Below are 12,530 nucleotides of genomic sequence, written 5' to 3'. Positions count from 1 at the left end.
CCAATTGACTTGACTGAAGGAAGATGGTGATCTGTTTCTAGCTGTTCCATTCTTCAACCACCCAAAGTTTCATGCTAGACACTTTGAATCCCACGGTACATGTATGACTTGGAATGGTTTTATGTCGATGCCTTGTCCTAAGGTTATATCTTGAGTAGTCCACCCTTTTATCGAGGACGAGTAAATGCCTAAGTGTGGGGGAGTTGTTGACGATAGTTATCATACATATTTAACCGTCAATTAAACATGTATAAGGACATAAATGAAACACCAATGTAGACTTAGGGGTTTAAACTGATAAATTCCACGAGTTTTGTGAATCTGTGTTTCCAACAGGAGTTAATTAGAAAACTACACAGGAGGACCTAATCGTCAAAGGAAAACATGGAATCTCGCTGTGGTACCTATGTGGAAAGACTCTAGAAGGATCCAAGAGCCATGTCACCGAAGCAGAGGACCAGAGGATGACATGTGGGCTGCCTGGAACCACTGTTAGGCCGCCAGCCCCCTGTGGGCCCACCTATCAGCCTCGTCGCTATGTCAGTTTCCTACCGCCCCTAGGATGCATCTCCATCGTTGCTTAAGTCAGTTTGATCCAAGGGCTCATGTTTGACCCTCAGGGCTATATAATCTAGCCCTTGCCTCTCCCCTAGGCATATGTCTCATTTGATCCTAAGAGTTGAGAAGCCAGAAACCCTAATTCATATGTCCACCAGGATCAGGGCTAGCAATCAAGAGAAGATTAGTCCTCGATATGATCTAGTCCTATATTAGAGATAGAGAGATAGAGTGAGAGGGAAGAGTTTTGGAGGAGTTCCAGCCTGTCGGTGCTCTCTCTATGGCTTGTACCCTGGTGGAATTAAGTTCTTCTTGAGCTTGCTTCTGAGATTTCTCTGGTAATCGACTTCTAATTCAAGTAAGCATCTTGTTCATATTATTCTTTAGATTTGTGACTCTCTTTTGAGTACTTTAATCCTTGTAGCTCCTAGGTTAAAGTAGTATTTGTAGTGTAAGCGTGGTGCTTAGACTCGATTACTTGTGGATGTATCCTATTTTCTGGATCAGTGGTAGCTCGCGAGGGTGACTCTTATAGCCTCGTTGAGTCCTCTATAGTCCACCTCCCATTACTAAGCCTAATAGGACTTTATTATTATATAAAAACATACTTTGCTTGTGATTTCTCTAGTAATATCCCCATAATTGAATAATAGAAGACAAAGCTTACCGAAGTTAGAATTAGAAGACCTTAGTAGTCTCCTCTACGCTCCTATTATCTAGCTTTAATTGTAAAGTTAGGTTAAGTTAGAATTAATTACTCTCACCTCCGTTCCTTTGGGTTCAATATAAAATTGGGTTACTCTCAGTGAAGTGCTACAACGGTATAATATATGTGCGCTTGTGGATTATTTTGTGTGCATTAATTTATACCAACAGGGATGGTTCTTGAGGCTAGTCCGGATACATATGGTTGGCCCTGGCAGGGAGGTTGTTGTCATATCTGATAGGCACCAGGACATACTTAATGACATGCGAGAGCAGATAGAGGGGTATGCACCTTTGCACCATCGTTGGTGTACTCGGCACCTTGCCAAGAATCTATTCTGGAAGGATGGTGTGAAGGATAACTTTGATCTATTCTAGGAGGCTACTCAACAGCTTGAGGACAAGTACTTTTATAAAAAGTTAGAGCAGGTCAGAACCGCATCAAATGTAGAAGGTAAGCATTGGCTCACAGGTTTAATAAGGGATTTGGGAAAATGGACAAGAGCTCACGACACCGGTGGATGGAGGTATGACTTTCAGTGCAACAACATGGCGAAGTCATTCAATAAGTTGCTGTTGGGGATATGTGGTATGCCCGTGAATGCAATCGTTCAATTCACCGTCTACAAACTTGTTGCCTGGTTCAATGATAGACATGTCCATGCAATGAAGTTGTGGAGTGATGGAGAGATATGGGCACCAAAATCAAAGGCACACCTAGAGAAGGCAAATGAAAGGGCTAGCACACATGAGGGTACATGTTTTGACCACACCACAAGGACTTATCAGTTCGAGCATAGGGGCGGTACAGCATCCAACGGTGAGGTCTGAGAGTTGAGGATGCATGTGGTAGTCCTCCAAGATTTCACATGCATTTATGGTAAACCAAGGTAGTACCACTTTCTATGTTCTCATTTGGTGGCAGCTGCTAGCCATCGCAACTATAATATCGAGAGCAGGATACCTCATGAGTTCAGTGTCGACGTGCTTGTGCACACATGGTGCCCCCGCTTCGTGCCTTTTCGAGACCCTGGAGAATGGCCTCCATATGACGGCCAAAGTACATTGTGGATCCAGCTTACCGATGGAACAAACATGGATCAAGGAAGAGGATGAGGCACAGGATGGTTATGGATCAGATACCTAGAAGAACGAGGTGTGAGAGAGGAACCCCAATTCTTACTGACCCCGAGCAGTACGAGTGTGGCAAGTATGGTAGACTGGGCCACAATTCATGCACTTGCCATTGGCAGATTAGTGAGGTGCGACTATTGGTTGTTTTCATTATTTCATATTTATCATATTCATTCTATTAATTATGTATGTCTCAATTTATGTTTCTAATTGTGTCAATTACTTATACATTTCTAAGTTTATGTTTCATTGTGTATTGAATTTCTAAGACGACGACGACGACAACAACAATGGTGTAGGTTCACAGGAGGCACTCTGCAATGATCCATATTGCACCCGCCCTAATCACAAGAACAAGGGCCTTCGCCGCCGCCACCACCAATAATGGGAGTCTACTATGGAGAAGGTGCAACATAATTTGCTATGTGGCCATACTACTAGGTGTTTACACCAAAATTTGGAAGAAGAGTCATAGGAACTCGAAAGCTCCCAAGATCATGTCATCAAGGAATCAATTGCGTGCAGATCAGAACCAGCTAATTCGAATGCAACACTGGAATCAGCTTTCTTTAGGTAGCGCCAGCAGATAACGACAAAGGCTATGATCGGTGCCGGGACAAAGCATGTTGGACTCTATAAAAAGAGAAAGATTAGAGTCCAAGTTATCTTAAATTAGAAATATTTTCTCTAGGGCCAAAGATTGTGATGAGTCGTACTTAGATAGGAGTCATGTGTAGGTCCCGGATATAAATATCAAACCCCGACTATTATAAAAAAGACACACAATCAATCAAATATAAGTTACTTACTTTTTTGGCTCCAACCACCTCTTAGGAGTAGGAGTAGAGTAGATCTCGATGAGTTCTTCAATGAGTATGGCTGCATCGATCCAGTTGACCTCCACTGCTTGTCTGTAAGTACCGTCATGGCTTATACCTCTGTTCGTACGACTGCATCAATTCGGTCGACCTCCACTACGACTCTGGTATAAGTTAGTTATCGATTCTTGTCTAGTTCAAGTAAGGCTGCATCGATTCGGTCGACCTCCACTGCTCGAACTATATTAAGGTCAAGTTATAGACTCTATGTAAGGGTGGCATCCCTTCAGATAGATTCATTAAGTTACCGATATTGCTTATTGCTTCCATTGTTTACTTAATTACAACAATATCACTTCGCCTGATTGGGATTAATCTAGATCGGCCTTATATCCCTTTTAACCCATCGTTTGTTAATCTGAATTTGATCTAATCTGCATCTTAAACGATGAGTTATGTTTTATCGACCATTTTATGTCAATCTTGATCGCGCATAGTGTGCGGTTAAGGCATGTTTGGTCTTGAGTAGATCTATTGGCTATCAAAAACTGTTCCATGATCCGTTATCATGGCTTGTGTGATTCTACCTCACACCCCACTGTTAGCACTGTAGAGTGGGGATCGTTATTCGGTAGACTTATTCCTGATAGGACATGATCTTAACTGTGCGCTAGGCCTGAATCGGCTGTTTTAGCCGATATCGAGCGCTTTCATAAACAGTTCACATCATGAGATCATTGAAGTAGGGATATGTTAAAAGATGTGTTAGCCCCATGATCTTATTATTATATTATGGCCTGCATGATTCTGCCTCACGCCCTACTGATATTGGTAATAAGTTAGGGTCATCGAGTCTATTATTGTTTCTACGGCCAGCATGATTCTGCCTCATACCCCACTGGTCATAGCGATAGATGAGATCTAATATATTCATTATATTTTTCTTTATTAAATAGTTGAATGACAATGAGTTGTTTCTTTTATAAAAGGGGTTCGGTTACTCGCAGTCACTGGCTTAGCATAGTTTAATCATTGTTGACATCTTTTTACCATTGATCGATATTTGTCCAAATAATGATATTCATTCTGAATGATAACCGATTCTTCTTACACAACCTTATGAGCTTTAACTGATTTATTCTTATAAATATGCTAAAATCGACTATTTAGTCGATCTCCTTTTATATCGTCTCTCAGAGCCGCACATTCGGGATTGTCTGGCAACACCGACATGTTCTGCCCTAAATTACTGATAAACTTTCTCTCCTTGTCAATTGTAGAGTCAAACTAACTAGCATGTCTCAGAAGGAGCACGTAGGATCGACCATTCCTACGCTGAAGCTAGGTGGATCTCTAGCTCCATCGAGCGGACCCTTCCGGCTTGCTCGTGTGACCTCGGCATAGGACGAAATTTTAGTGTCGACACTAGGATGACCCTATATTATTCACATGGCACATTCATGTGTTTGTTGTTTGGTTTAATTACCTAAGGCATGTTAGGTTTAGTTAAAGAAACTATGTACCCTTGTTTGGTACATGTTCTCACATGCTATTTTGTATGCTTGTTGTTCGCTTCAATTACCTAAGGCATATTATGTTTAGTTTAGGACCTCTGTACCCTAGTTTGGTACATGTTCTCACATGCTATTTCATGTGTTATGTGTGTTGAATTATATAATGCCCTACTTTGTTAGGTTTTATTTATAATACGTGATCTCATTTCACTACGTACGCAATATTAAACTGAATATTATGACCACAGATAATGAAAACAACAATACAATGAAAAGTCTAATACTATGACACATTAAACAACATAATAATACTAGAAGTATATACCGACAAACTAAATAACACGGTACATGACCTAAGTATGCCCATACTTAAAGTGCATTACATGACAACACAATGAAAAGTCTAATAGTAGATAAGATTGTTCATGAATAAACCATAGAGATAGCAAGTCATGGAGACTACTGAGTGCAACGAAGCCACTTTTTCTTTCTCAGGGCATCAGGATTCTCCTCCATCGCTACTTTTGCTCGGCTCTCACGCTCAAGCTTCTTCTCCCCCTCCTCCCTGTACGTAGCAACATGCCTCCTTTCCTCTTCTTCCTTATGCTCCTTTTCTGTAGCCTTCTCTCTACGTCTCTTCTCCATCATCTCCTTGTCCTCTGCCTCTCATCGCAACAATTTTTACATCCATTCCTTGTCTTCAGGCTTGATCTTAGTATCTATCCACTGTTCAAAATCATAGACAGGTGGAGGGGTCTGCAACAAATGCAATTATTACAAAACAAAAAAATTATGCAAGATTTCATATGACACAAAATAATTATTACAAAACATCAATTTCTCACCATCTTGTTAATGCGGCGCTGATGAAGTATAGGCTCAAACGCAAAATTGAAACACATCCAATACCTCTGCCTATATGTGTCCTTCTCATCGGACTTGGTTACCTTGCAAGAATCGTCGCAAAAGCATATGGGCACTAGAACACCACTAGGTAAAAGTAATGGGTTGAAGGCATTTCCGGTCATCCGGCCATAACTATAATTTAACCAATTAAGATTAAACCCTAAACCTAGGGTTTCCCATTTGATCCACAACAATGAACCCATAATATAACAACATGCGTTGAGGTTATCTTGATTTGCTAACTTTTCCACGCCTTAGCATCCTATAGTTGTATAATACAAATATTAAAAATTACATGAAACCCTAAGTAATGACAATTCTTAGGTTAAAAAATCCAACTAATATATATCGAATCGATGCGAAAAAAACTAGGAGAGAAGCGAGGATACCTTGCTCTCGAAGATCTATGGATCAAATCAAAGCTTCTAAGGTTCAATATACCGATTCATGAGGTAGGGCGAAGTAGAGAGAGCAAAAACCCAAGAGGGAGGAGAAAGAAAAGGAAGATGCCTTGGCCAGAAAGGTTGGGCGCTAGGTTAAAACACCACCTCAGCGCCATAGATCTTGGCGCTAATAATCCCAGCGCTAATTACCATGGCACCAAGGTGGTTGTCATGTCACCGTCACATCTGCGTTGACGCCGACGTGGCCGAGGAAGCTCGAAGCCAAATGCTCTGGTGCCGAGATGTGTAAGCTCAGCGCCAATTACTTCGGCGCTGAGATGAGGGTCTAGATTTTCAAAGCATACCTCGGTACTAGGCCAAAAAACAAAAAATTCGGTATCTGTAGTGGCGGTGGCGGGCAGGCAGCGACGATGGAGCTGTGGAGCCATGGAGTCATCAGGACTAGGCTTGCATCCATCTAGCACCATTTGGCTTGCCATCCAATTGTTCGTGGGCTGTGCTAAGCTGGGCTATGCAGAACATGGATCACGATGCATCAATGGTAGCCGAATGTGGTCCTATATAGCGTGGCCCATGCACAACACCACAACCCGACATATCCAAAGATTTTATGAACAAGTATATACTATCTTTTTGAATTATCATTATATAATCTCCTCAAACACTAAAACCAAACATTATTATATCCTTAACTCTCAAAAGTGTTCAATTACCTAATTATCTTTTTTGAGTAGTTTTGACGGTAGTTTTTTCTTTCTAGTTAAAAAATTTAGTAAATACTAGATAAGATTTTAAACCACAAAAAATATCTATATAAGCTTTTAAAATTTTCAAAAAAAACTAGAGATAGGTTATGATATGAAAAAAAACTAAAGAAAATATTTAAAGCTCATAAAAATATCACGAGATGTTTAACCAATTAGATTTATCTCTAGGAAAATGGAAAAATATCAAAAAAATCTAGAAATTACAAAAAATATTCTAATTGATATGTAAATGTGTTTTGGAAATTTTTCTTAACAAAAACCATAATATGCAACCAACACTAATGCATAGTATGAATGCATTCAGCATTAAAGTATGTTGCACTCATGCTGGTTGCATCCCATATTTTTGCTCTGTAAAGTTTTTAAAACATGTTTATTATACATTGACTAGAATGTCTTAGAAATTTTCTAGATCTTTTATTGTATATTTTTTCTATTTTCCTAGATAAAATCTAGTTTTTTTGAAGTTTCTAAAGATCACTACCGAAAACAGGTGATTTGCCGAGTGCCAAAACATTTGCCGAGTGCATTTCATTGGGCACTCGGCAAAAAAGTTGTTTGCCGAGTGCTGCAGAAACCACACTCGACAAAATAATGGCACTCAGCATACCAAACTCTTTGCTGAGTGCTGAAAAAATACCACTCGTCAAACTAGAAAAAAACACTCAGTAAAACAGAGACACGTGGCAAAAAACCACAACGTGGACATTCGTTAGTTAGTGTGCCTACCATTAGGAGTTTACCGAGTGTCCGTTAGTGGCACTCGACAAATAAGTAAGTTTGCCGAGTCTTTTCCTTTAGCACTTGGCAAAGAAGTAAGTTTACCGAGTGTTTTCATTTAGCACTCGGCAAAGAAATAATTTTGCCGAGTTTTTTTTTGCACTCAACAAATAAATAAGTTTTTTTTTCTCTTTCGACCTTGAAACTTTTTTTACTCTCCACATATAATATGTGGTACTCCGTGTTAAGATTTGGTTTATTTCTGGATCTGTTTGCTATATTTAATTAATTTATTGAATTTTAAGGAATTTTTTTTTTAAGTCAAATTTAAACTATAAGTGATTTAAATAATAGAATAAAATGAGTAGAAAATGATATTCATGTTATTGAGTCGGGTGTGAGGCCTTACCCAGGAAATAAAAAGAAATTTCAAACCTCTTATTCAGGAAACATGACCATGAACATGTTGCCGAATGGTTTTTAAATTCAAAAAAAGCAAATGAAGTCTGAAAAACATGAGATTTGTCAAGATCTCATGATATCATACGTGGAGGCCATGGTAAAAAATTGAGAAGGTTTCGCACAATCTGTCATGTATGATGTTTATAATCCGAAATATCTCAGAAAAAGAATCGTAACGTTGAGAAGGATTCGGCATGATTTGGAGTCAAAGTGATGGTCCAATTGAGGTTTGATTTCAAAATTTTTTGTATAGGCAATAGAGAACATAGATTAATTCATCTAAAATTTTGGTAATTGTTTGGATCTATTTGATAATTTTAATTTATTAAGTTAAATTATAGGATTTTAATTGATATAGATTGAATTTGAGCTATAAAAGCATGAAATAATATGTTTTTTTGTCTTCTGATCTTGAAACTTTTTCTACTCTCCACATACAATATGTGGTACTCTATGTTAAGATTTGGCATATTTCTAGATCTATTTGCTATATTTAATTAATTTATTGATTTTCAAGGGATTTTTTGGTATAAGTCAAATTTGAATTGCAAGTTATTCAAATATTAGAACAAAATTAGTAGAAAAATAATATTCATGTTATTGAGTCCGCTGTGAGGCATTACCCAGGAAATGAAAAGAAATTTTGACCCTCTTGTTTAGGAAACACGACCACGAACGTGTTACCGAATGGTTTTTAAATTCTAAAAAAAGCAAATGCAGTCTAAAAACATGAGATTTGTTAAGATCTTATGATATCATATGTGAAGGCCATGGTAAAAAATTAAGAAGATTTTACATAATCTATCATGTACGATGTTTACAAACCGAGGTATCTAAGAAGAATCGTAGTGTTGAGAATGATTCGGTAGGATTTGGAGTCAAAGTGACGGTCGAGTTAGGGTTTGATTTCAAAAATTTTTGTATAGGCAATAGAGAACATAGATTGATTTATATGAAATTTTGGTAATTTTTTGGATCCATTTGATAATTTTAATTTATTAAGTGCAATTATAGGATTTTAATTGATATAGATTGAATTTGAGCTATAACTGCATGAAATAATATGTTTTTTTTCTCTTCTAACCTTGAAACTTTTTCTACTCTCCTCATACAAAATGTGGTACTCCATGTTACAATTTGGTATATTTTTGGATCTGTTTGCTATATTTAATTAATTTATTGAATTTCAAGGAATTTTTCGTTATAAGTCAAATTTGAACTGCAAGTGATTCAAATAATAGAATAGAATGAGTAGAAAAATGATATTCATATTATTGAGTTCGGTTTAAGGCCTTGCCCAGGAAATGAAAAGAAATTTCAAACCTCTTATTCAGTAAACACGACCACGAACGTGTTGCCCAATGGTTTTTAAATTCTAAAAAAGCAAATGAAGTCTGAAAAACATGAGATTTGTTGAGATCTCATGATATCATACGTGGAGGCCATGGTAAAAAATTAAGAAGGTTTCGCACAATCTGTCACATATGATGTTTATATTCAAAAGTATCTCAAAAAAAGAATCATAACATTGAGAAGTATTTGGTAGGATTTGAAGTCAAAGTAATGGTCCAATTGGGGTTTTACTTCATAACTTTTTGTATAGGCAATAGAGAACATAGATTGATTCATGTGAAATTTTGGTAATTTTTTGGATCCGTTGAATAATTTTAATTTATTAAGTGCAATTATAGGATTTAATTGATATAGATTGCATTTGAGCTATAACTGCATGAAATAATAAGTTTTTTTCTCTTCTGACCATGAAACTTTTTCTACTCTCCACATACAATATGTGGTAATTCATGTTAAGATTTTGTATATTGCTGAATCTGGTTGCTATATTTAATTAATTTATTGAATTTCAAGTAATTTTTTGGTACAATTCAAATTTGAACTTCAAGTGATTCAAATAATAAAATAAAATGTGTAGAAAAATGATATTCATGTTATTGAGTCCGGTGTGAGGCCTTACAATGGAAGTAAAAAGAAATTTCAAAACTCTTGTTTAGGAAACACGACCATGAACGTGTTGCTAAATGGTTTTTAAATTCTAAAAAAAGCAAACAAAGTCTAAAAAACATAAGATTTATCAAGATCACATGATATCATACATGGAGGTCGTGGTAAAAATTTGAGAAGGTTTCACACAATCTATCATGTACGATGTTTACAAACCGAAATATCTCAGAAGAAGAATCATAGTGTTGAGAAGAATTTGATAGGATTTGGAGTCAAAGTGACGGTCAAATTGGGGTTTACATCAAATTTTTTATGTATAGGCAATAGAGAACATAGATTGATTAATGTAAAATTTTGGTAATTTTTTGGATCTGTTTAATAATTTTAATTTATTAAGTGCAATTATAGGATTTAATTGATATAGATTGAATTTTACCTATAAGTGCATGAAATAATAAGTTTTTTCTCTTCTGACCTTGGAATTTTTTCTACTCTCCACATACAATATGTGATACTCTATGTTAAGATTTGGTATATTTCTAGATTTGGTTGCTATATTTAATTAATTTATTGAATTTCAAGTAATTTTTTGGTACAAGTCAAATTTGAACTGCAAGTGATTCGAATAATAGAACAAAATAAGTAGAAAAATGATATTCATGTTATTGAGTCTGGTGTGAGGCCTTACCCGAGAAATGAAAAGAAATTTCGAACCTCTTGTTTAGGAAACACGACCATAAACGTGATACTAAATGGTTTTTAAATTCTAAAAAAAACAAACGAAGTCTAAAAAACATGAGATTTATCAAGATCTCATGATATCATACGTGGAGGCCATGGTAAAAAATTGAGAAGGTTTTGCTTAATCTATCATGTATGATGTTTATAAATCAAAGTATCTTAGAAGAAGAATCGTAGCGTTGAGAAGGATTTGATAGGATTTAGAGTCAAAGTGACGGTCAAATTAGGGATTGATTTCAAAAGTTTTTGCATAAGCAATAGAGAACATAGATTGATTTATGTGAAATTTTGGTAATTTTTTGGATCCATTTGATAATTTTAATTTATTAAGTGCAATTATAGGATTTAATTGATATAGATTAAATTTGAGCTATAACTGCATGAAATAATAAGTTTTTTCTCTTTTGGCCTTGAAATTTTTTCTACTCTCCATATACAATATGTGGTACTCCATGTTAAGATTTGGTATATTTCTGGATCTGGTTGCTATATTTAATTAATTTATTGAATTTTAAGTAATTTTTTGGTACAAATCAAATTTGAATGATAAGTGATTCAAATAATAGAAGAAAATGAGTAGAAAAATGATATTTATGTTATTGAGTTTGGTATGAGGCCATACCCAGGAAATGAAAAGAAATTTCGAACCTCTTGTTTAGGAAACATGGCCATGAACGTGTTACTGAATGGTTTTTAAATTCTAAAAAAAGCAAACGAAGTCTGAAAAACATAAGATTTATCAAGATCTCATGATATCAAACGTAGAGGCCGTGGTAAAAAATTGAGATGGTTTCACATAATCTATCATGTACGATGTTTATAAACTGAAGTATCTCAGAAGAAGAATCGTAGCGTTGAGAAGGATTTGGTAGAATTTGAAGTCAAAGTGACGATCAAATTAGGGTTTGATATCAAATTTTTTTGTATAGGCGGTAGAGAATACAGATTGATTCATGTGAAATTTTGGTAATTTTTTGGATCTGTTTGATAATTTTAATTTATTAAGTGCAATTATAGGATTTAATTGATATAGATTGAATTTTACATATAAGTGCATGAAATAATAAGTTTTTTTCTCTTCTGACCTTGGAATTTTTCTACTCTCCACATACAATATGTGGTACTCTATGTTAGGATTTGGTATATTTCTAGATTTGGTTGCTATATTTAATTAATTTATTGAATTTCAAGTAATTTTTTGGTACAAGTCAAATTTGAACTGCAAGTGATTCGAATAATAGAACAAAATAAGTAGAAAAATGATATTCATGTTATTGAGTCGGGTATGAGGCCTTACTCGAGAAATGAAAAGAAATTTCGAACCTCTTGTTTAGGAAACACGACCATGAACGTGATACTAAATGGTTTTTAAATTCTAAAAAAAACGAAGTCTAAAAAACATGAGATTTATCAAGATCTCATGATATCATACGTGGAGGCCATAGTAAAAAATTGAGAAGGTTTTGCTTAATCTATCATGTACGATGTTTATAAATCGAAGTATCTTAGAAGAAGAATCGTAGCGTTGAGAAGGATTCGGTAGAATTTAGAGTCAAAGTGACGGTCAAATTAGGGATTGATTTCAAAATTTTTTGTATAAGCAATAGAGAACATAGATTGATTCATGGGAAATTTTGGTAATTTTTTAATCCATTTGATAATTTTAATTTATTAAGTGCAATTATAGGATTTAATTGATATAGATTGAATTTGAGCTATAACTGCATGAAATAATAAGTTTTTTCTCTTTTGGCCTTGAAACTTTTTCTACTTTCTATATACAATATGTGGTACTCCATGTTAAGATTTGGTATATTTCTGGATCTGGTTGCTATATTTAAT

Source organism: Miscanthus floridulus, chromosome 17, assembly GCF_019320115.1.
Source record: "Miscanthus floridulus cultivar M001 chromosome 17, ASM1932011v1, whole genome shotgun sequence".
In the NCBI taxonomy this organism is placed as follows: Eukaryota; Viridiplantae; Streptophyta; class Magnoliopsida; order Poales; family Poaceae; genus Miscanthus; species Miscanthus floridulus.
This window is presented reverse-complemented; position numbering follows the sequence as displayed.